The following is a 23,225-nucleotide window of genomic DNA, read 5'->3' as shown; positions in this document are numbered from 1 at the left end:
CATTTCTTTTTTTTAAAGAGTGTGGATCAACATTTAGTTGGCAGGTCGGTCTGATGCAAAAAGGCTTAGGCTGTAGTTTTGTGCGTAGGTTTTTTTTGTGTTTATAATGAACTCCCGAAGTTGTGACTTCATGATATTGACTATAGCTGTGCTTCTTTTTTTTTTGTGGTGAAGTGTGACAGTGGCTTAGGCCTCAGTATTGAGGGTTTTTTTTCCTTGTTTTGTAATCAAATGAAGTCGTTGAGTTCGGACTTATTTGGACATTGACTTTGGCTGTAGTTGTGCATTTAAGGCCTTGGTGCTCAAGTTAAGAAGTCTCTGTAGCTTTTCTTTGTATCATAATAAATATTTGAATCAATGCTTCATCTTTGCCATATTTCAGTTGTACTGCTTTGTCTTTTTGTGGTTCCACACCTTGGAGATGTGCAGGCGGTCAGACGACTGCCTATATGACACATTAATTGCCATCTTTCACTTTTTGAAGTGGACGAGCAGCAAGGTTGCAGTCATCATATGTAAATGAAAAGTAGTGGCTATTTTAAACATACCTTTCATGAAAAGTTCATGTGGATATCTATAGCTGTAAATTAGAGCTATGCAGGCAGCAGTGCAATGCATATACTCTGTGGGGATCTGCTCTGCAGTCCCCTGTGTAGGCTTTCCCGCGATGCACCGTCCAGGAGCAGCCTCGCCTCGAGGAGCCCCATTCCTTTGTTGGTTACCTTAACTAACGAGAGAGGGCGCCAGCGTCGCAGCGCGAGAGACTGATCGCACGCGGGAGAGCGAGAAGGGGTTCGGCCGGGACCGTCGGCGAGATCGGACGTGTTGCTCGTGGCTCTGCTCTTTGCCAGCGGGGCGTGGAAGCGGCGGTAAGACTAGCTGCCGTATCTCGTCCCGTCCAGCCTCGGAGTATATCCCTTGTCCTAGCGCGGGCAAACATTCGACCGGAACCTTGCTGGTGAGTCGGACGACCTCGATTCTTAGCATATCCTGTTGCCGTAGCAATTAATGCCTGTTTGTGTCAGCCATTGTGTCGTTCCTTTGTTCCTTCAGAGCAAGGCCCGCTGTGGTTGGTGTGCGCTCGGTAGCGTACGCGATCACGGGGTGGGGTCTGGCGGTTTTGAACTGTCAACCGCGATTAAGCGGGGAGGAACTATTTATCTCCCCAATTAAACCCCACATCTGGCGCCCAACGTGGGGCCCGCTCTTGGAACACTGGACGACTGTCTGTTCGGTTCGAGGAACGCTCTTTGTCCGCACTTCACAACTGCTAAGCCTAGAGTGAATTTTGATCGCCAGGCTCTGCGGCATGCTTTCTTGAGTGCGAGGTGTATTGCGCTGCAATATGTTTGAACTTTTTGACATTCTCAGCACGTTTTTCGTCAAGTTTTCCTGGAATTTCTTCATGAGAACCACTTGGTCCGCATCGAGGGAGCGCGAGTCTTAGCGCCCGCGGAGTTGCCGAGCCCGAAGCGAGTTTAGTACGGAAGCCGCGTGGGTGGTCCGAGTTTTCTGGATACATTTTTCTCTGCTGTCTCTTTTTTCGACTCTGGGAGTCGCGGCTTCGGGAGCCGGGCGGCCTGGGGCCGCGGGTGCCTCTACGAGCTCGCTGGTATTGCAGCTCGGCACCGGGTGCTGCGACACCGTCCGATACGGTGGGCGCCGACCGCTCAGAAGCTGCTTTGTGCAGTGAGCGGGGTAGTACCACCCCACAAAGCTGATGTCTCCTCGCGGCTACGCGCACGTAACCCGTTTCGGGTCTTTGTTGTGTTCACGGTCGTCGGACACGGTAGTTAGGCCTGAGGCTTTTCGAAGCTGCCTGCACCACGTCGGCGGGACGCAGACACGCGCGACGACGGCGAACGCGCTCCACATCGGCTGCTGTGATTTTCGCCCGGAAGGCCGGAAATTTTTACTGCAGCCCGAAAACTTTGCTGGCATCATCCTTCTAAAGTTGTCTGGACGGAGAAGACACCCCATTCACCAAGGCGGGGCCATATTTGGGCATGTTATGCCCAATCTCTGATTCCCCATCGTGGGAGCTCCACTAAGCCTAACGAAGGATAGCGTTAATACCGCGCTCCCTGGACGGGGATTCCCCGCGGCCGTCGGCCAACATGGCGGTCTCCGCTCTTCGGGGCTACGATCCGTGTACGCTGTCGTGGACCGAAACCGTTCCTGCTGCCGCTCAAGATACTGCGGAGTCGTCGGACGCTATTTCTGACGAGAGCGTCTTTACGTTAATCGCGCTGCTCAAGCGTGGCCGATGCGTTAAGACGGCTACCGCCGCCGCGTCCGATACTGATGGGGCGGCTCGAATTTCTCCTGCTACAGAAGTCGGCGCTCGAGATCCGCCGGCACAGAAGCCATCGTGGCGTCCACGCAGGATGGATGCCTCGCTTCGAGCAGGAAGACATCGTTGTGGTGGTGAAGCCACGAGCTACCATCGACTAACGCCAAGCTTTTAGGCCCAGTGAGCTAGGCCTAGCCCTTGCCTCCTACGTTGGCGCTGAGGCAGTCAAGGCCCTCACTATCTGGCCCCTCTGGGATCAGAACATATTTCTCTGCGCCACCCAAGACGTCGCCACGGCCAACAAGCTGGCCTGGGAATTCACCCTTAACTCAAGTGAGGGTTCACTTCCTCTCATTGGCCATGCGAAACTTAACGGGGAGGTGTACTGAAGAGTCATCGCCGTTCACGAGCGGTAGACCTCGGCTGCTCCACGCGACAAAATCTGGCGTGACGGTGATATCGCCTTCGCCCGCAAGCTCGGAAAGTCATCTCTTGCGCTGGTCGCCTTCGAGGGCCAAAAGGTGCCGCGCTTTGTCCTCTATAACTAAATGGTCACGCCAGTACGAGAGTACAAGCGCAACATCCCTGCTTGTTACCGGTGTAGGAACGATCGGACACCGGGTGGACGTCTGCCCTCACCCGGTAGAGGAACGCTGCGGCTATTGCGGTGAAAATGTGGGGAAGGCTGTCGACGGCATGGCGCCTCACGAGTGCAAGCCGGCTTGCATGGTCTGCGAGCAAGCCCACCTCACAGGCTCCCAGGCCTGCAAAGGAAAATTTCGCCGCCTCCAGCAAGCTCCGGGAACCCCTGCTGCCCGGAGCCTCAAGGGGCTTCCAGCTACACGGCATTCAGTGTCGCCGGGCATCGTGCAAGGAGGTGCTTCCGGCGGCAAGGCTGGCAGCACGGCGACCAACAACGCGGCGTTACCAAACGCCCGCTGGCCAACCCGAACACGCCACATTTTTCCCCCAAGAAGCCGTCAACGAGGACGACACTAAAGACGTCATATGACCAGGGTGCTTGCTCTGGCTTTTCAGGCCGGGGAGTTTCCGGATCTCGGAGGCAGCGGCCCGTCAATGGCTGCGGCTTCCGAGAAGTCATCGAAAAAGGTAGGCAGCTGGGCTGGGGTCGCGTCCCCTTCTGCCTCTAACCCTCCTTCTTTTTTCCCTTTGAAATCATTGAGATGCACCGCGAAATGGCGGCACTTCGCGCGCAGGTAGCTCAGCTAGCTGCGGAAAACAATTTTACCCTGTGCGCAGGCAGAATACCATCCCCTCCGTCGTCGCCAGCGGTCCCAGTGGTGCGCCCTGAGGAATCTGAGCCTATGTCCGAGAGCCCTCAGGAAAAGGCAATGAACAGCCTTTTAACGGCTGTAAAAATCACCCTAGCCAAGTTGGTAGGCCAGCTTTCTAACTTTGGTAAGCTAGTGGAAGACATCACTCAAAAGGTGACCATTGCGGTCACCAGTAACATTAAAACATGGATGAATGAGACAGGCCCGTGCCTTGGTCGCAGGCCTAGCCCACTAAAGGACGTTAGTCGTCCACCAAAATTTACCATTAGTATTGACCTGAGCGAAATTGCCGAAGATTCCGTGCAGTCCCTCCCAGTTTAGGGCCTGGGAGCCGTAGCTGCGGAGTCTAGCCCAGCTCAGCCCCAAATTCAACATGGCAATGGGAACTAGGCCCACCCGCCCCCCAAAACATCAGGCTTTCTCCGTTGTGCAATGGAAATGCCGCAGTTTCAACAACCATAAAAAACGAGCCCACTTGTGATTATATCTCGACACTTTTGAGCATACGTCAGCATTAGTCACACTCCAGGAACCTGGGGCGGCGGAGAAGCTGTCAGGTTACAACACTTTCCAACGGGGCCCGTCCACCTGTCTTCTTGTCCACAAAGGCTTTACCGCGCAGGAGGTCAATCTCCAACTAAATCTATCCTATTCGTACGTGATGTTGACAGTCCTCCTCCTGCGTCATACTGACCCACCCGTCTACATCCTAAATATATACTGCCCTAAACTTAAGAACATTAAGTTCTTGGACATCTTTTGTAAAGCACTAAAGATAGAAGGTCGCAACCCCCTTCTGATTGTGGGTGATTTCAATGCTCCCAGTCGGTTGTGGGGCTATCGCCTGGCAGAAAGCTTGCAGAACTAATCTCCACGCTGGGCATTACTCTCCATACTGACCATGTCTGTCCAACACGTGTGAGTAACTCCGTAACTCGAGACACCTGTCCCTATCTCGCCCTCACCCGCAACATAAGACACGCAGACTGGGTCAACACAGAGGACACCCTTGGCAATGACCACTGCATTATCAACACTATCATTTACACTCGCCCCTTACACCACTCAATAGTGCAGGCCCACCTGCCAGACTGGACTGCTTTCCGGCAATCCTTGCCCCCGTACAGTCTGCTCCAAAACGACTATTCTTCCTGGGCCCACACCCTCCGAACGCTACACAAACACGAGAAGCAAGTACAACTCACAGAGAGGGTGACTGATGTGGACAACCATCTCCTTCATCTTTTGGAAGCGCGGCACAGCCTCAATAAGTGGTGGTGCCGTCAGAAACATAACAGGAAGCTTCGCTTGCGGATTCACGACCTCACCCAGAAGGCGTCTGAGTATGCTGCCCAATTCGCAGATTCCAACTGGGTGGATCATTGTAACTCTGTTGCTAGACAAATGTCTAGTTGCAACACTTGAAAGCTATTCCGCAGCCTCATAGATCCAACTCAGACCTGCGCAGAAACATCTGCAACGTGCAATTCACAATTTTAAAGGTAATACGGACCAACTTGCACATACTTCACAGGATCAGTATCTGTGTCAAGTCCAAGACCCCTGTGGACAGGAATATCTCTATGCAGGCAGAGATAATCTGGATCGTCCTTTCCAGCTCCACGATCTACGGGCGGCTCTTACTAAAATGATACTGGGTACTGCGTCGGGCAGGGACAAGGTTACGGTCAAGCTTTTGGCCAACCTTCCTGAGCCGGCGTATGAGGCCCTGCTAGAATACATCAACGCAATCTGGAAAAACGATACTCCTCCCCCTAGAATGGAAAACGACTCTTGTCACCTTCATCCCAAAGGCAAACAAGCCCATCAATACCGATCATCTCTGACCTATCTCTTTAACGTCTTGTGTGGGCAAACTTATGGAGGCCATGGTTCGAGATAGCCTCTCTCAATATCTGGAGGCCCGTAACATTTTCGCAGACATGATGTTTGGATTCCGGCCTCACAAGTCTGCATAAGACATTTTGCTTCAACTCAGCCACGAGGTACTCACGCCTGTCGAGCACCCTCACAATGACGAGGTGGTTCTCGCCTTGGATTTGAAGGGTGCCTTCGGCAACGTGAAACACAGCGTCATTCTCTCTCACCTCAGCGAGACACACTGTGGACACAACACTTTTAATTACATTAAACATGTCCTAACGGTCCGCAAAGCCATTATCCGCATTCAGGACAAGGAGCATGGACCTTACAGTATGGGTACACGGGGCACATCACAAGTCACAGTGCTGTCCCCACTACTCTTTATTCTCGCAATGCTCCATCTCCCTTGCCAACTGGCTGAGGTTAAAGGTGTACAGCATGCGCTGTATGCCGACGACATCACCATTTGGGCAACAGAGGGCGACATTGGTCAACTGGAGGACCGCCTGCAAACAGCGGCGGGCATAGTGGAACGCTATGCTACGTACTGTGGTCTCCAGTGCTCTCCTCAAAAATCAGAATTCGTACATCTCTGCCCATCGCAGAGATGCAAGACCCCAATACTTCTCTCTCGCTAGCAGACCCATACATGAAGCCACTGAGATTAGAGTCTTCGGACTATTTATTCACCAGAACCGTCGCGCTGACACAACCATAGTCAAGCTTCGCAAGGTTGGCGGTCGAGTGGGCCGCGTGGTCCGCCGCGTTTCCAACAAGTGTGGGGGCCTCAGAACTAGGGATGCGATGCGACTCGCCCATGCTTTTGTGACGAGTCTATATTTGACTCCATACGTGCACTTGCGCAAGCATGACGAGAACATCTTGGAGGTTACTCTCCACAAGATGATCAAAAGGGCGCTCGACCTTCCGATCTCTACCTCTAATGCGAGGCTCCTTGCACTGGGGGTGGTGAACACCTATCGGGAGCTGCGTGAGGCGCACCTCACTAATCAATACACGCGTCTTGCTCAGACCGTGTCCGGTCATCGCCTCATGGGCCGGCTACATGTACATGACCATCACAATAAGGAAAGGGTACGAGTGCCAGAACTATGGAGAGGCGCCCTCAGTGTTCGACCCCTTCCTACCAAAATGGACAGAGAGAACCATAATGGACGGCGTCAGGTGCGGGCGAATGCCCTGCACCGCCATTATGGCTCCAAACACAGCGTTTTCTATGTAGACGTTGCGGGCCCACATCATTCCAGGGGAGGATGGTACATGGCCGCAGTCGTTCACGAGGGAAGACAGGTGAATGGCCTCACTTTTAAGGCACTTAGCACAACCCACGCGGAGGAGGTAGCAATCGCCCTAGCCACCTCCCACGCTCAAGCTAAATTCATCATATCCAAATCGCGAGGGGCTTGCCAGAATTATGAACTGGGCTGGGTAACGCCAACAGCGCAACGAATACTTTGGAGAGCAGCTCGGGATCAAGACCCCACGACCCGATTTCTCATTTGGACTCCAGGCCACCATGGCCAACCAGGGAATGAGGCCGCCAACTCGGTTGCCCGCGCACTCAGTTGATCCCTTGCCCTAGTGCGGGCAAACGTTCGCTCGGAACCTTGCTGGTGAGTCGGGCGACATCGATTGATTAGCATATCTTGTTGCTAGCTGGTGTTATTGTTGCTGTACGTCCCACAAGGGCACCTTGAGTCTCAAGGTGATGGTGCTTGGCGCCACCACGGACCCTAGCTCCCATACTGAAGCTGTCATCCGCACCGTGGCGATAGGTTTTAAGGTGAAGGGTAGAAACCATAAACGGTGGCGGGTCGGGGCCATGGTCAATGCCCGGCCGACGGGCTCCCCATCTGTATGCCAGGTGGGGGGTTCCGGGACCTTCTTGTGTCTATAAGGGTGAAGCACAAGTGACAGAACAGGAACCCTTAATTCATACATGCTGCATGGATTCTCAATTTCCCTTCCTAAAAAAAAACGATCGGAACCGAAAACGCTACCGCACTGAAGGAATCGCAGTTTCAACTGCAAAATCTACTGAAAATTTCCCACAGTTCCTGATAGTCCACACAGTTGAGCAAAACTCTCCAGTGGCAGCACTATCAGTGTTCGTAATACAAAAGTGGCTAGTGCGAGGAATATGAAGCAAAAAAACTATCCTCAGGAGATCTTCTTGTACAAGTGAAATCCAAAAACCAGAGTGATGCATTACTCAAACAAGAGAAACTTTCCTATCTTGACATTACTGTAACATCCCACAGAAGCCTGAACAGTGTTCAGGGAGTAATTTCTGAGCACTTGCTAATGATAGAGGATGAAAAAGAGCTTCTCGAGAATTTGCGTGACCAAAACGTGACGTCCCTTCGCCGCATCACAATAAGGCATAAAGGAGAAGAAAAAACTCCTCACATCGTTCTAACATTCGGCAGCACTCGTTTGCCCGAGTCCGAGTTGCATTCATCAGGTGCCCAGTGCGCCCGTACATTCCTAACCCTAGGAGCACTGCAAGCAACTGAAACAAAATGTGCGAATTGCAAAGGTCCACACGCAGCCTACTCACGAACCTGTGAAGTTTTCAAGAAAGAAAAACAAATCAATCAATCTGAAAGTACGAGAAAATATATGTTACCCTGAGGCAAAGAAAAAGTTTAAAGAGACAGCAGTCATATGTTGACGCCATGCGCCGGGGGGCCGAGAGGCGTCTGGTGACAGTGTGCACATAGTACACCATTGTTGATGTGTGCCTGCCCCATCCCTCGCTCGTGTGTCGGCACCATTGTCATTCCAGAGGTGCCACAACCAAAGTTGGCGGGAATGGTGATACACCACTCCAACTTCAGGCCACTGCCCAGGCAGGGTCATCCACATTTTTTACAGGTGCAGCCAAGGCTGCCCTGTCATCTCAAAAGAAAGGCTCGCTGGCCCCTGAGCTGGTAGGCCGCGCGGCTTCCCCCCGTAGGGAGAAGCCACAAATCCGTGCCCCCTCGGGTTCTCCGTGGAAATCGATCGCTTCGCTTGAGGCGATGGATATAAGCAGTAGCCCGCCTCCGCAGCAGCGGCGGCGGAACTCCCCTGAACACTAAAAGGGAGCAAAAACTCAAATAACAGGCCCCACAAAACTGGGAGCATATGTTTTTAAATATATCGCCAAATGTTATTAGATATGGTGGTCCTAATTCACTTGAACTGTCGAGGCATACTAAAAAAACTACAGTGACGTAACAGATATTCTTGCTTTATATTCCCCGGGTTGTTTTGTGTCTCCAGGAGACAAACTTGGGATCAAAGCAAAAATATTTTATGTAAATATAAAGTCTTTCGTCACGACCGAGAGCAACCAAATAGGCTCTCTGGAGGTACCGCCATAGTCGTTCAAAGTAACGTGGCCACTCGTGAAGTCAAGCTTCAAACTACATTTGAAGCCGTTGCAGTATCTGTAGTACATTCTAAAACAATCACAGTATGTTCCGTATACCTCCAACCACACCTGACAGTAACACTCCATGACTTAGAAGACCTTTTAAAACAATTACCAGAGCCATATCTGTTAGTCGGCGATTTTAATGCTCACTCCAGTTTGTGGGGAAGTGAACAAAGTGGCACTAGAGGCCGTATTTTAGAAAATATTATTCTGTGCATAATATAAGCCTGCTCAACAGGGGCAAGCACACACTGTTCTCCAAGCTCCGAAAAATGGAGCTGCATAGATTTGTCTCTTACATCGCCTTCTGTTTTTACTGCTCTTAAATGGGATGTCTTGGACAACCCGTATGGTAGCGATCATCTACCCTAACATCTCCGCAAATCATTCCTACAAAACCACGACGTTGGAAACTTCATTTGGCCAACTGGGCACTGTTTCAAGAAAATGCCAGCTTAGAAAATATACATCAAAATAACTTAAGTATAGATGAACTTAATGAAATTATCACAAACTGCATTTCCGCTCTGCGCCTGGCTATACCTCAATCTTCTGGAGTGGTGAAGCAAAACCACAAAACCTGGCATACAAAAGAATGTAGACTAGCAAAAAAGAAACGGAACAAAGCATGGGGAAACTTTCGGAGGTACCCCACGCATAAAAATCTCAAACTTTAAAAAGGAAATGGCAGAAGCCCGATATATCCGCTGTAGTGCCGAAAAAACTTTTGGCAAAGTTGTGTGACATCAATAAATAGCTCAACCACATCAAAAGAAATGTGGGAGAAGGTACGAAAGCTTGATGGTAAATACTCCCCATTCACACTTCCCCTTCTAACAGCTCCTGGTATACAGACAAACATCGAACAGGCAGATATTTTAGGCGAATATTTTTTGGTCCGAAAAACAGACTCCCTACAAGTGGATATACAAATGAACCATATAATAATGTATTTACAGTTGAAGGAATCAGCACAGTTTTGTCCGCTGATAAACAGACAGCACTGGGCCCGGATGGAATACACTATCAAATGCTGTCCCACCTCTCCGAACCTGCCGTAAAGGCACTTTTAAGTTTTTTTAATAAGGTTTGGGTGTCGGGTAAACTACCCGAAATCTGGAAGAAGGCCATCATCGTTCCATTTTTAAAACCAGAAAAACCACCAACCTCTCCCAGTAGTTATAGGCCCATAGCCCTCACCAGCTGCCTTGCAAAATCCTTTGAAAGTATTGTGAATATTAGATTAAGCTTTGTGCTAGACGCCTGTGAGATTCTCTGTGTTCATCAGTGTGGTTTCAAAAAGGCATGCTCCACAACAGACCTCCTAGTTTGCCTTGAAAATACTGTCCGTGAAGCCTTCATACACAAACAACAATGTCTTGCTGTTTTTTCTCGATTTAGAGAAAGCATATGACACAACCTGGATGTACGGAATTTTGCATGACTTGGCTGAACTTGGCATTCATTGCAGGATGTTGAACAGCCTAAAAGATTTCCTGTCAAACCATTCATTCAATGTACGCCTCGGTTCAATCCTCTCGAGAATTTTCATTCAGAAAAATGGAGTGCCTCAAGGAAGTGTCTTAAGCACGATCCTCTTTGTTGTTAAAATGAATTCGTTTAGCAAAATCATTCCAAGGTCTTATGTATTCGATCTATGTCGATGATCTGCAGATAGCTTGCACGTCCTCAAACATATCAACATGCGAAAGACAAGTGCAGTTAACCATAAACTTTCAACACGGGCTGACCAAAATGGTTTCCGGTTCTCCCCACAGAAAACAGTGGCCATTCTTTTCTAACTTAAACGTGGCCTATAGACAGATCCTAGACCACACCTGAACGAAACAGAATTACCGATAAAAAGAGAACACAAATTTCTGGGCATAACGTTTGGCAAAAAACTGACCTTCTTGCCCCACATAAAGAACCTGAAGAAAACTTCTCGATCATTAAATATCTTAAAGGTGCTTTCACGTAAACGCTGGGGGTCTGATAGAGCCTGCCTTTTGCACATCTACCGCAGCATAGTTCGCTCATGCCTATAGGTTATGGGTGCATAGTGTGCAGTTCAGCTCGGCAGTCCTATTTGAAGCACTTATATCCAGTACATAACTCAGGTCTGCGCCTTGCAAGTGGGTCATACAGGACATCGCCAATAAACAGTCTATATGTAGAATGTAACGAACCACACCTTGCAGATAGAAGAGCCATGCTCACATGTGCATACGTCCTAAATACCCGTTCACTACCAAAACATCTCTGCTGCTCCATAGTTACGAAGTGCCCGTCAAAGCAGCTTTTTAGTAACAAACCGAATGCGACGAGACCCCTTATCCTCCGTTTTGAAGAAATTTGCCAGGAATTGGCTATTTTAGACACACTACCTGATGTCGCCCAGAGATCCAAACCACTGCCACCTTGGTACACCTTTCCCGCAGTAGGGGACTACACAATGACACAATTTCAGAAAAAGTGAACTCCACGTAAACACATACTACAAGAATTTTTGGGACTAGAGGAAAAGTACAAAGAATACGCAGTTTTTTATACAGACTGTTCTAAAACATCACATTACGTCGGAAGTGCTGTAGTCCAAGACAAATGGGAAAAGGTAGTTCGGTCCCCTCAGTGCACGTCAATTTGCTCAGCTGAATGCTATGCCATTTCGGTGGATGTATAAAAAATAGTGGAAAAAAACATTCAAAACAGCATTATCTACACGGACTCGCCGAGTGCAATCACAGCACTGAAAGCCAGAAACGTAAGGGAACCTTTGATAGGAATTCATTAAGCTCTGTTGGATACCAAGCCATCTCGGAATTCGTGGCAATGAGAGCTGACACGTGCGCTGCCCAAGCTCGCCGTAAGGAAGTCCAGACTGTAAATATACCCTATGCAGATTGCATGAAGTTAGTAAAAAATAAACTTACAGAAAAATGGCGGTGTACATGGAATAGTGAAGAAAATAAACTACATTTAGTAAAACCTATTCTGGGAGAATGGAGATCATGCAGGCATCAGGAGCGTTTTATAGAAATAATTTTATGCCGCCTGCGCATCGGACACACACACCTAACACACAGCTTTCTACTGACAAAACAAGACAAACCCTTATGTGAGAAATGTGGAGATGAGCTGACAGTTAATCGCATTTTATTCTCGTGCACACACCTTGAACGGCTAACAAAAAAATTTTTTACGATGAATGCATGCCCTTCCACCCCAATTTACTTTTAGGGGATAGTCCACTTGTAAGAACTTCATCTGTTTTTAATTTTCTGAAAGACGCGGCTATCTTAAACAAAATATGTTATCAAATATCGTAGAACTATTAATACTAAAAATTTTTTATCTCGTGCTTTCGCGCATTTTATGACGTGCCTCATCCATTTTCTCAGTCCTGAGAAGGCTGAGGTCTGCATTTGATTTGATGGGCTCCTCGGAGCCCTTGTCTAGACAAGGACTTTCGCCGAGGACACCCAATTTTTGAAATAAATTATACCATGTGTTTGGCGCATGATAGCCTAAGTTGCTTATGCGCTATAAAACCCAATACAATACAATACAGTGTTGCTGTACGTAGCAATAAATGCCTGTTTGTGTCAGCCATTGTGTCGTTCATTTGTTCCTTCAGAGCAAGGCCTGCCGTAGTTGGTGTGCGCTCTGTAGCCTGTGGTATCACGGGGTGGGGTCTGACGGTTTTGAACTGTCAGCCGCAATTAAGCGGGGAGAAAATATTTATCTCCCCAATTCAACCCCACAACTCTCACATCGTGTACGTGCAAAACATATACAATCACCCAGAGCAACTATCCTTTTATACATGGCGAAAAAAATGAATGTGGATTAGCTCAGTTAATCCAGGATATACAAAGCGCAAGATGTCTGCATTCATTTTTGACAACGTTCTAGATGCGGATGGTTTTGAGGAAAGGAAGGTCGCATACTGGCTCGCTGGACGGAGTCTGCGTTTACGTCAGGTTTCACGTCGCTCTGTCCTGTGGCGTCATCAGTGTGCGCTGAGTTTGAATCGGAGGGTGGGAAAAACTCAATTTCGAATCCAAATTTTTTTGAAATAAATGCATCTTTAGCTCCTGGGCAAGCGGCAACAAAGCCATGAAATGCCGAACTATCGGATTTTGCTAACAAAAAAAATTTGATAGAATTCTCCTCACTGTCCTTTTAATGGAATATATTTGCTCTCAGAGTTCAAGAACTGGTTATTCCATATGCTCATGGCAACTCGTATGAACACAGCTGTTCCATTTTTCGATTTTCAAGCTGCAGGCGTCGCGACGGTGAGTGGCGACACCGCGGGTTCCCGAGCATCCGCAGGGACATCCCCAAAAGGGGATGATGGTGAACTGTGCATCACCACGGACCCGAGCACCCGCGCCTCGCTGTGCGTGGCATCGCCGTGTCCGGGGAAAAAGGGATCCTGGTGGTTGAGCCGATGCCGAGCGTTTGGACCCTTAAGGCCCCTCGGCGGAGGCAACACACCACTTTGTCCCCAGCTTCTTGTAGACGGCACCTTTGGCCTGACCCGACCGGGGGAAATCGGCAGTCGTCTTATCCTTATCCTCCCCTCCATCTTTTACTTTCCTATCATCTTTCTTACAACTCTCCTGTCTCCTCCTCCTTCCTTGGTTTTTTCTTTTTTTCTGGCGGCTAGGGTTAACCCTGTGTGGCGAACTATCCTGGGTTTCGTCATATTCGGTTATAGCAATGGTGTACAGCTGGCGTGGGCAGGACTTGTTTTCAAGTTCCTGTCCTGTCCCCTAGTTGGGCTCCATGGTGGGTGGCTGGCACCAAGGCCGAAGAACAATTTTTTATGGCTTCCTCCCTGCTTAATAATGATCGCCCTCTGAAAAGAGGACGGACTGATGTCACAACAGTTTTTCAGCAAAAAGAAGACAACTTTTTCGAAGTACCACATCGTCCACAGTAAAGAAACAGAAAAGCCAGCCAGACAAATATCCCCGTTCCTTGTTTCAAGAGTTCTTACAGAATCCCTGGGCCCTCTGTATAAAGTCACAAAGTTGGCTAGTGGTGACCTCCTCCTCGAACTGCTCGACATAACTCAGATTTCAAAGCTTGCAAACATTGAAACTTTTGGCGATATTCCTGTCTCTGTTACACCGCACAGATCATTGAACACAGTACGTGGTGTCATCTCAGATAATGATTTCCTGCACCTAACAGAGGAAGAGATGCTTGAAGGACTGAACCCTCAGAATGTTACCAACGTCCACAGAATTACAATCCGCAAAGACAACAAAGAGGTTCCGACAAAACACCTGGTCCTGACGTTTGCCTCATGCACCCTACGCGAGTCAATCGAGGTAGGCTATGCAAAAATCTCCGTTCGCCCTTATATCCCCAACCCTAGACGCTGTTTCAAATGCCAGAAGTTCGGTCACGGCTCCCAGAGCTGCCGCGGCCGCAACACCTGTGCTAAATGTGCCTCCAATGACCACCAATCGGACGGCTGTGACGCCGCGCCACGCTGTGCAAACTGCGAAGGCGAGCACGCTGCTTACTCAAGGTCTTGTCCTGCCTGGAAAAAAGAAAAGGAAATCATTACAATAAAGGCAAAAGATAATATCACTTTTAAAGAGGCAAGAAAGCGTTATGCAATGTCGCAAGGCACTTTCTCCTTAACACCCCACACAAACTTCGCCGATGTGGTGCGCGGGCGCGGCGCATCACACCGGTCTCAGGCACCTGCCCAGTTCACACCTAGTGAGGCTGAGGCAGGGCCATCCGCGCCCCTGGCAAATGCAGCGAGAGCTGCTATGCCATCCCCAACAACGGGCCGGCCGTCCTCCAAGTCGGCAGCCCACAAGGCTTCCCCCGTTCGGGAGAAGTCTACCACCCCTCTGCCCGCGGGTTCCCCGCGGAACTCCAGCGCCTAAATGGAGGCGATGGATACAAGTCAAAGCTCGCCTCGGTCGCAACGGCGACGGGGCTGTCTTGACCGGAAAAAAGAAAAAACCGCGATAACAGGCCCTCAACAAGGAGGGACCTGAGGTCTCAAAACACTCCTCCTTAAAATAATCATGGCGTTCCTTATCCACTGGAACTGCCGTGGAATTTTAAATAACTACAGCGATGCAACAGAACTCTTACGCTCTGTCTCCTGTAGCACTGTGCCTTCAGGAGACCAATTTGGGACCTTTACAAAAAAATATTTTTAAGAATTATAAAGTCTTTTGCCGTGACCGTGAGCAGGCAGATAGGCTCTCTGGAGGTGTTGCTGTCGTTGTTAAGAGCGGTGTTGCAACACGTGAAATCCAGCTGCAGACGAATTATGAAGCCATTGCAGTCACCGTCATTAGCTTTAAAACAATTACCATATGTTCAGTATACCTTCAGCCACACCTCACAGTAACACTTCATGACCTAGAATCACTTTTAATTCAGCTACCAGAGCCATATCTGGTAGTTGGGGATTTTAATGCACACTCCCCTTTGTGGGGTGGTGAACAGACAGACACTAGGGGCCGTATATTAGATTTTATTCTGTGCAATAATGTTTGCCTACTCAATACAGGCAAATCCACGTATTGCTCTCCAGCCTCAGGAAAAATGAGTTGCATAGATTTATCTTTTAGCTCTTCCGTTTTTACCGATTTTAAGTGGGATGTTCTCGATAACCCGTACGGAAGCGATCATCTTCCGGTAGTGATTAACTTTTCATCGCCACCATCAGTCATCCCTAGTAAACCACGCCGTTGGAAACTACACCTAGCCGACTGGCAACTATTTAGAGAAAAGGCTAGCCTGGAGAAATTATTTTCAGTCTTAACGTTTACGAACTGAATGAAATTTTTACAAGCTGCATTATTGATGCTGCGTGCCAAGCTATTCCTCAATCGTCAGGAATAGTACGACAAAACAACAAGGTATGGTACACGCAGGAATGCCGAGAAGCAAAAAAGAAGCAAAATAAAGCTTGGGGAGTTTTTCGAAGATACCCAACTCAGGAGAACCTCATCAACTTTAAAAAGACGAGAGCAAAAGCTCGGTACATCCGCCGAAATGCCGAAAGAACATCATGGAGAAGCTACGTATCACGCATGAATAGTTCAGTTACGTCCAAAAAAATGGGGGAACAAGTCCACAAGTTTAACAGAAGCTTTTCTCCTTACACAATTCCTTTCTTAACAACTCCAGGTACACAGACAAATATAGAGGAACAGGCAAACATCTTGGGAGAACATTTCTCAAACATTTCTAGTTCTTCACACTACACAGAAACATTTTTAAAGCATAAACATGCAGTGGAGAAACATAGACTTCCAACAACGGGTTGCACAAAAGAACCGTACAATGGTTTAATAACACTCCAAGAAATAAACGAAGTTCTCTCGGCCGGAAAAAAGACAGCACCTGGCCCTGACAATATACATTACGAAATGCTAGCACATCTTTCCCAGCCATCTGTGGAGGTGCTCTTGAAGTTTAACCAAGTGTGGGTGCTCGGAAGATTGCCGAAAGCCTGGAAGAAAGCAGTTATTGTACCATTCCTGAAACCTGGAAAACAACCAACATCCCCTACTAGTTACAGGCCGATAGCCCTTACCAGCTGCCTTGCCAAATCATTCGAAAGTGTGCTGAATAAAAGACTAACTTTTCTGCTTGAATCTCTTGAACTTATTGACATCCATCAGTGCGGTTTTAAGAAAGCATGCTCAACAACAGACCACTTAACTCGCCTGGAAAATACTGTCCGAGAGGCTTTTATACACAGACAGCACTGTCTTGCCGTCTTTTTTGACCTCGAGAAAGCATACGACACCACCTGGAGGTTCGGCATCCTTCGTGACTTAGCAGATCTTGGCATCCGTGGCAGGATGTTGAACTGCCTGAAGGACCTCCTTTCCGACCGCTCATTTCAAGTGCGCCTAGGATCAACCCTGTCCAGGGGCTTCGTTCAAGAGAACGGGGTTCCTCAGGGGTGTATTTTGAGCACGACATTGTTTGTTATAAAAGTAAATTCCATAGCCAAAGTAATACCGAAGGCCATTATCCGTCTATGTTGACGATCTGCAAATAGCCTGCACATCCTCAAACCTGGTAACATGCGAGAGACAAATACAGCTGACAGTGGATAAACTGGTGACCTGGGCAGACAAGAACGGTTTCCGGTTTTCCACACAGAAAACCGTGACCATTCTTTTCTCTATTAGGCGAGGCTTACAGGCCGACCCATTTATACACCTGAACAAAACACAGCTACCGGTGAAAAATGAGCACAAATTCCTAGGCGTAACCGTTGACAAAAAGCTCATTTTCCTGCCTCATATAAATGCACTGAAAAAGAAAGCCTCCCGATACCTCAACATACTCAAAGTACTGTCACGAAAACATTGGGGTGCCGACAGGACATGCCTTCTAAAAATTGATCGCTCTGTAGTACGCTCTACCCTTGATTATGGATGTATAGTGTATGGGTCAGCGAGACCATCATACCTTAAACGACTAGATACAGTGCATAACTTGGGTTTGCGTCTCTCCACTGGTGCTTACAGGACATCACCCATTAACAGTCTTTATGTAGAAACCAACGAACCGTCACTCGAGGACCAAAGAACCATGCTCACTTGCTCGTACGTTTTAAAAATCCGTTCGCTTCCCAAACACCTATGTTACCCCATAGTCACAAAGTGCCCATCAAGAACACTTTTTAACAACAAACCACAAGCTATCAGGCCACTCCTCCTGCGTTTTGAAGAGATGTGTCAAAACCTCGGCGTACTGGACACATTACCTGCCATTGCTTGAAGACAAGCTCCACTGCCTCCATGGCACAATTTTCCGGCAATCTGTGATTTTACCCTTGCGCAGTTCCAAAGAAAACAAACTCCAAAACAACACATAGTACAGGAATTTCTTGCACTCAAAGAAAAATACAGTAGTTTTACGGACTTTTACACTGACGGTTCAAAAACGAATGTTTACGTAGGAAGCGCAGTGGTGCGAGGAAATTCGGAGACAGCAATGCGACTTCCACAGTGCGCATCCATCTTCAGCGCAGAATGTTACGCAGTATGTGTGGCAACAAAAAAAATACTAAACGAGAACCTCAAAAACACTATTATTTACACAGACTCCTTAAGTGTACTTACAGCCCTCCACTCTAGAAACGCAACCACTCCCATACTTGGGGACATCATACACAACATAGTAACAGCAACAGCTCGAGGACAAAACATTAAACTCTGCTGGGTCCCGAGCCACGTCGGAATAAAAGGAAATGAGAGAGCAGATTTGTGTGCCGCTCAAGCTCGAGGCAAGGAAATAAAAAAAGTAAATATACCCTTTAATAACTGCATGAAATTAGTTCAACAGAAATTAAGACAAAAATGGCAGTCGCGTTGGAACAGCGAACTGCACTTTGTAAAACCAGTTTTGGGTGAATTTAAGTCATGTGTGCACCAGGAAAGTTTTAAAGAAGTGGTTTTATGCCGTCTGCGAATAGGCCACACGCACCTCACGCACAACTTCCTGCTAACAAAACAAGATAAACCTGGTTGCGAGGAATGCAGAGAAGAACTTACTGTTAACCACATTTTATTCTCATGTGTGAAACTAGAAAAACTAAGAAAAAAGTACTTCACTCAATTTTATCATGAATACATTCCTTTTCACCCAACATTGCTCTTAGCTGATAATGCCATTGTTAACATACCCTCCGTTTTTAGCTTTTTAAAAGCAGCGGGCGTCCTTGAAAAACTGTAATTTTTGAACCACTGGTTCCCTTTATTACATGATACACCTCAGCCACTTTCTCATTCCTGAGAAGTAGGCTGAGGCTTTTTATTTGATTGGTTGGGAGCCTCAGGATCCTTGCCTAGCCAAGGATAGCCGCTAAGGCTGCCTGACCTTCTTTAAGGCTTTTACCATTAGCGATTTCCAAATTTCTTCTCTTCTTTTACTAGGCAGCACAATGTTTTTAGGTCATCTACACCATCGGCATTTTTTGATATTCGTAAACATTCTACAGAAAGCCAATTCTACACCTTGAGTTTGACGCATGATGGCCTTAGCTGCCTATGTACCATAAAACTCAACACACAACAACAACAACATTTTTCGTTTTCATATGTGAACAAGGGACCCGTAATGGCCCCAAAACGGCATTTGTTATTACCCTCTTGTTCTTCATTTTCTTGTCTAGTGTTAGGTTTTTCATAATGGCAACTCTGTATGAGTGGTTGCACTTTTGGAGTTCACTGGCAGCACCGGATATTGGTAATTGGGTCCAAAAATCCGCCTGCTTTTTGTTCTGCAGTTTTGCCATGCAACTGTTTAATGGCTTCTTGCAGCTTTTGCTGCATTCGTGAAACAAGATGCTTTTAGAGGGCATTGGATGAAGGATGTGTTGACAGAGGCACAAGGCCTGTAGGGACTTTTTTTTTACTGGAACAGCCCACTCACCCGGCTCATAGGAACTCTTTCAGTTAGGAAGTTGTGAAATGATACAGTAGAACTACGCTGTTTTTCATGGGGCCATGAGGAAAATTATACCAGCCAGGCAATGTAGCGAAACAATGTGTGTGGAAAAGATTGCGAGTGTTGTATGCAGCTAAGCGTGAAGCGCTGGAGGATGCCGAACTGTGTTGGTCAGGCACCAGTGTAGTGAAGACAGTCCCGCTTCAGCCAGTGTGGGTCACTGTGCCACACAGCAGCAATGTGCACACAGCAGCAATGTGCACACAATGTGTACACAGCAAATGTGCACACAGCAGCAAGGCTGACATGCAGCTGCAATCAGAATATGATTTGCAACGCAATGCTGGCATCAAAATGGGAAAAGTGAACAAAGCTGACTGGTTTCATAAGTTAATGTATGCTGTGCCAGTCCTGCCTAATCTTGCCTGCCACTGTTGCCGGCTGATATCGTCGTCTCGTCCTTTTAGTGAGTGGGCCGGGTTACATATATGGCACTGCGCTTGTGCACTAAAACTACTCCTAAGGTATTTCGTAGCCACTGAGTAGGAAGTTGTGAAATGATACAGTAGAACTACGCTGTTTTTCATGGGGCCACGAGGAAAATTATATCAGCCAGGCAATGTAGCCAAACAATGTGTGTGGAAAAGATTGCGAGTGTTGTATACCGCTAAGTGTGAAGCGCTGGAGGATGCAGAGCAGTGTTGGTCAGGCACCAGTGTTGGTCAGGCACCAGTCCCGCTTCAGCCAGTGTGCGGTCACTGTGCCACATGCGCTAAACATGGGCTTTCAAAAATTAACATGCGGATTTTGCTAATTTGAGCTTCTAGTTCTTCTAAGCTAATGCTTTGGTCAGCATCGAGAGCAACAATGAGTCACTCAAGAGTGTTCGCGTAAAGGCTTTAGCTTTGTCTTGACATGATTGAAATGTAGCAAACCATGTTTGAGATTTGATGCAATGCTCACTGCCCTGGCCCTCTCCCTACTTTACTTGTTTAGGTGCATCTAGCAGGCTGACATCGACAACAGGCACTGTGCCCTCGGAGAGAGCAGGAGGATTGGGTTGGGTAAGGCATCTTTTCTTAATCTTGGTGCTTGAAAACAAAAATAAACTGACTTTCTCATCTGAAATTTTAACAGCGCTGAACTGGGGACGTCAGTGCCACATATATTTGGTGTAGAACTAAAGAACTCCTTCATGGCATTACAGCTTACCATCCAGCAATGGCAGTATGCATGTTGATTTAATGTTCGCTGCTTCTTTAGTGACGTTAGGCCTGACACATGGTGGTGATGTTAACAATTGCCAAAATGTTCTCTCATCTGCTTGGTTCTAAAATTCACTCGCATCTGCGGCTAATGCGTGAGGTTTACTGCATGAATGCTGCCACTCCTTCAGGTCGATGCACAAGTTGTTTTTCGCTGTCATTGTTTGGAGGCAGACTTTTTTTCTTTAGTGCAAGAGCACTATTCCAATGGGTAAACCCCAAGCAACATTTCTTTTGCCCTGTGTTTATAAACTTTGCCTCACTGCTATGGAGAGGTTATGTCTCGCACTCACTAGGTTTCGGCCACGTGGATTAGTACAGTCAGTCCTGGATGTAAATCATAGTTGAAGGGGGCTGGAGGTTAGTTAGAATTAAAGTGGTCCTATTTAAATGTAGCAGAGCTAAATTTTGGTCTTTTATGACCAGATAAAAAAGGAAGGCATGCAGAATTAGCCATTAGCTGTAGCTTTCTCATGCCGCTTGCGAGCTAGACTGTCCCGCTTTTTGTGCAGAACCCATCCAGAACAGAGGTGCCAGGCCGAAGTATGTGATGGCTTCGCGGCATGGTGCCAGGTGGCTCCGCGGTGGGACCCACACGCAGTGCCGCCTGCCTATATTCGACTCGGGAAGCCGGGCGACGGCAAGTCTGCCAAGGGTGAGTCTTTCCTTTGTGTGCACGCTAGCTGTGGAATGTGAATGCACAAGACGGGGGTGCAAGCGCAGTGTGTCATGTAAAAGGCAAGTGGTGACTGTAGGTGGTGTGATGTTACTGTGAACTACTGCTTGAGTGAGCTCCATGAAACATGAGAAAAAATTCTACTCAACTCCTCTGAATATATGAATGTGCACTGAGCTGATGCACAAATGTAGACACACCGTGCATATATCATCAAGGATGCAAGGAAGCGTAACGTAGAACAAGCAACAAATTTTTTGTTTGTCATTAGCTTTGCCTTGCAACTGTTTCTCTCATAGGAGCTGAAAGAAAATGTGCACACAGCAGCAAGGCTGACATGCAGCTGCAATCAGAATTTGATTTGCAACGCAATGCTGGCGTCAAAATGGCAAAAGTGAACAAAGATGACTTGAAGTTAATGTATGCTGTGCCTGTGCTGTCTAATCTTGCCTGCCACTGTTGCCGGCTTATATCGGCGTCTCGGCCTTTTAGCGAGTGGGCCGGGTTACATGTATGGCACTGTGCTTGTGCACTAAAACTACTGGTAAAGTACTTCGTAGCCACTGAGTAGGATAAATTTTCGTATGCAAGAAATTACTGGACAAGTACCTCGCAGCAAAGGGGCATAATTTTGTCTCACTATGTTGATGCTTTGCATAGCTGCTGTGATTGAGGGGCCGAATCGCAGCTAGGTCGGCTAAATTTCAATATAACTGAAATTAAAAACGTTCCTGGACTGGGTGACGTCGGCACTCATTGGAAGAATTCCCACTAGTAGAAACTAGTCCCGAGCCATCCACTAAGTGTCAGTCGTAGCCGACTGGTGCCTTTGGGGCGCTACATATTAAAATTTCGAGAAGCTTTGTTCCGAAAAGTCCGAAGCCAAAAGCATATAAATGCTTAGGCAGCTTCTTAGGCGGTCATTGGATATAGTCTAGCATGTGCCGTGTATACCCGCGTAATGATCCCACTGTCATAATGAGCCCGCCCTCCACTTTCATCGGCCAGAATCTACTTTTTTTTTCAACCTTTAGCTTTTGTTGCGGGGCCCACTTTGCACTCCATCGGCAGTGCGAAATTTGGCAGCGTGCCACTATTGTGCGCCCCCCACCATGTCGCATGCCCTCATTCTGCCCACTTGTATGTTTGCACATGTGCGGTCGGTCAGTAAATTAAATACACGAGCACAGTTTTCCGAAAGTTTAAACGTAGTAGTTGGGAAATCGTGTTTTCTGGAAACGTATTAACCTGGAAAAATATGGCGTAATGCTATGGGACATTTTCAATGTCCGCGATTTTTAGCGTATTAACTGTAAGATCGTATGAACTGGGAACATATCAACGATTCATTGTGTTCATTGGCATTGGCGTTGACAACGTTCTAGATGCGGATGGTTTCGAGGAAAGGAAGGGCGCATAACTGGCTCCCTGGATAGCCCTGGCTCCCTGGACGGAGTCTGCGTTTACGTGACGTTTCACGTCGCTCCGTCCTGTGATGCTATATGAGTGTGCAGTTTGAATCGGAGGGCGGGAAAAGCTTCTTTGGAATAAATGCATCTTTCGCTCCCAGACGAGCGGCAAACAAGCCATGAAATGCTGAACTATCAATGATTTTGCTAACCAAAAAAAAAATGATAGAGTTCTTTCACTGTCCTTTTAATAGGATGTATTTGCTCTCAGTTGTCAAGAAGTTGTTATTCCATATGCTTATGGCTACTCTGTATGAATGCTTGCACTTTTGGAGCTCAGTGGCAGCACGGGATATTGGTGACTGTGTCCATAGATCTGCCTGCTTTTTGTTCTGCTGCTTTGCCATGCAACTGTTTAATGGCTTCTTGCAGTTTTTGCTACATTCGTGAAACAAGATGCTTTTGGAGGGCATTGGATGAAGGCTATTTTGGCAGAGGCA

The 23,225-nt window shown here is 47.6% G+C and overlaps 1 long non-coding RNA gene across 1 annotated transcript in view; it reads left to right on the top strand.

Annotated features, from left to right (window-relative positions):
• The first annotated feature begins 795 nt into the window (after window positions 1–795).
• LOC144113368 (uncharacterized) overlaps window positions 796–23,225 on the top strand; it is a 38,576-nt gene continuing 16,146 nt past the window's right edge. Inside the window, exon 1 of the long non-coding RNA XR_013310748.1 lies at window positions 796–958. This is a non-coding gene — a long non-coding RNA (uncharacterized LOC144113368). The remainder of the gene's footprint in view (window positions 959–23,225) is intronic.

This window comes from Amblyomma americanum, chromosome 1 (genome assembly GCF_052857255.1).
Source record: "Amblyomma americanum isolate KBUSLIRL-KWMA chromosome 1, ASM5285725v1, whole genome shotgun sequence".
Lineage (NCBI taxonomy): Eukaryota > Metazoa > Arthropoda > Arachnida > Ixodida > Ixodidae > Amblyomma > Amblyomma americanum.
Note: the sequence above shows the minus strand (reverse complement) of the source record. Positions and strands in the feature narration are given on the sequence as shown.